Here is a 2,787-nt window from a genome sequence, read left to right as displayed (position 1 = left end):
CTCAAATCAATGGGAGAAAAGAACATGGTGCATGGGATACCATTAATCAACCATCCCAATCAATTGTGTGAAGCTTATCTTCTTGGAAAACATGCAAGGAGAAGTTTTCCAAAGGAGGTCATGTCAAGATCAACCAAGTCGCTCCAGCTTGTTCACATTGATGTGTATGGACTAATCAATCCACCTTCCCTTGGTAAAAGTAAATACTTTCTGCTTTTCATTGATGACTTTAGCAGAAAGACTTTGGTTTATTTCTTGAACCAAATATCTGAAGCTTTTGCTGCTTTTAAAAATTTTAAAGTACTTGTAGAAAAAGAAACAGGCTATGAAATAAAGCTTTAAGGGCCGATAGAGGAGGCGAATTCATTTCAAAAGAATGTAATGACTTTTGTCAGTCTCATGGAATTCGTCGCCCTCTAACGATACCTTATTCACCCCAACAAAATAGAGTTGCAGAGAGAAAGAATCGAACGATTCTTAATATGGCTAGATGTATGTTGAAAGCTAAAAGTTTGCCCAAGAAATTTTGGGCTGAAGCTGTTTCTTGTGCAGTTTATTTGACCAACAGGTCTCCAACAAGAAATATTTGAGATCAAACTCCTCAAGAAGCATGGAGTAGAGGAAAGCCAAGTGTCAAGCATTTGAAAATTTTTGGGAGCATAGCCTATGCTCATGTGCCACAGCAAGTGAGAGCGAAGCTTGACGATCAAAGAGTCAAGCATGTGTTTGTTGGCTATGATACGAGCTCAAAAGGCTACAACTTATACAACCAAGCAGCGGATGAAGAAGAAGCAGAGACTGTAAAACCTGTGCATGATACAAATCCACCTTCTTCTCCAACCAATGTTTCATCTCCTTCTTCTCAACAAAGTTCAAATGAACAACCACAAAGAACGATGAGTATTCAAGAGCTCTATGATGACACAAAAGAAGTTACTAATTTTGATTTTTTATATTGTCTCTTTGCTGATAGTGAACCAATGAACTTTGATGAGATGTTACATACAAAAGGTGTAGACAAGCCATGGAAGAGGAGATCGAGTCAATAGAGAAGAACAACCCTTGGGAGTTAACAACTCTTCCCAAGGGTCATCGAGCAATTGGAGTAAAATAGGTATACAAAATAAAGAAGAATGCTGATGGAGATGTGGAGAAATACAAGACATGACTTATGGCTAAAGGCTAAAAGCAAAGTCAAGGCATTGACTATGAAGAAGTCTATGCAACTGTTTCCAGTATGGAGACGATTCATTTGTTGATCTCTTTGGCGGTGCAAATGAAGTGAAAGATCCATCAACTAGATGTCAAGTCAGCCTTCTTGAATGGATATCTTGAAGAAGAAGTCTATGTTGAACAACCATTGGGCTTTGTGGTTAAAAACCATGAAGATAAAGTGTTGCGGTTGAAGAAAGCTTTATATATATTGAAGCAAGCTCCACGGGCATGTAATAGTCGCATTGACAAGTATTTTCAAGACAATGGGTTTGCTCGTTGTCTCCATGAATATGCTCTTTATCTTAAAGTTCATACTAATGGAGATATATTGATTATTTGTATTTATGTTGATGATCTTATTTTTACGGGTAATAACACAAACTTGTTTGAAGCTTTCAAGAAAGATATGCCATGTGAGTTCGAGATGACGGACGTAGGGCTCATGTCATACTACTTAGGCCTAGAAGTGAATCAGATGGAGGATAGAATTTTTATCTCTCAAAATATACAAAAGAGATATTGAAGAAGTTCAACATGCTCGATTGCAATCAGGTGAACACACCGATGGAGAGTGAGACAAAGTTGTCCAAGTTTGATGAAGGAGAAAAAGTGGATCCTATATTTTTCAAAAGTCTTGTGGGAAGTTTGAGGTACTTGACTTGTACCAGAACAGATATACTCTTTGCAATTGGAGTAGTAAGCCGCTTTATGGAAGCTCCTACCTCCACTCATTTGAAAGTCGCTAGAAGAATTCTTCGCTACCTAAAAGGTACAATTGACTTTGGGCTATTTTATTCTTCTTCTAATGATTTCAACCTTATAGGATTATGTGATAGTGATTATGCGGGAGATATTGATGATAGAAAAAGTACAACCGGTTTTGTGTTTTTCTTGGGTGATTCTGTTATTTCTTGGAGTTCAAAGAAACAGTCCATAGTTACTCTCTCGACTTGTGAAGCTGAATATATAGCAGCAACATCATGTACATGTCATGCTATTTGGTTGAGAAGATTGTTGAAGGAGCTCAATTTGCCATAAATTGAAGCTACAGAGATTTGTATTGATAACAAATCCGCACAGGCACTCGCGAAGAATCCAGTGTATCATGATTGAAGCAAGCATATAGATACAAGGTATGACTTCATCAGAGAATGCATTGCCAAGAAGAAAGTCAAACTCAAATATGTGAAGTCTCATGATCAAGCCGTGGATATCTTTACAAAGCCTCTCAAGTTTGAAGATTTTTAGAGATTGAGATCAAGACTTGGAATGAAGAAGAAAAATCAAAATTAAGGGAGAGATTTGTGGGACCAATTAAAACAAAAGAACTAAATGAAAAAGAATAAAGAAAAGATTGGTTTTCACAAACGTAGACTTGGCAACCAACTTGGTAACAAGATCTGCAACTTGCAAATGCAAATTGCAAAGAGAAAACAATATGATTGGTTGCAAAGGACAACATCTTCTACTATAAATAGGAGCATCCGTTCTTCATTTCAAACACACAAAAAATCAAAGTGAACGCAATAGAGCGTAAAGTGAGTAATTCACAGATTGTAGTCTGTGAAATAA

General features: G+C 37.0%; 1 pseudogene; it reads left to right on the top strand.

Annotated features, from left to right (window-relative positions):
- The first annotated feature begins 1,139 nt into the window (after nt 1–1,139).
- Nucleotides 1,140–2,521, top strand: LOC138896199 (uncharacterized mitochondrial protein AtMg00810-like; annotated as a pseudogene).
- The last annotated feature ends 266 nt before the right edge of the window (nt 2,522–2,787 follow it).

Source organism: Nicotiana tomentosiformis, chromosome 7 (genome assembly GCF_000390325.3).
Source record: "Nicotiana tomentosiformis chromosome 7, ASM39032v3, whole genome shotgun sequence".
NCBI classification, from domain to species: domain Eukaryota; kingdom Viridiplantae; phylum Streptophyta; class Magnoliopsida; order Solanales; family Solanaceae; genus Nicotiana; species Nicotiana tomentosiformis.
Note: the sequence above shows the minus strand (reverse complement) of the source record. Positions and strands in the feature narration are given on the sequence as shown.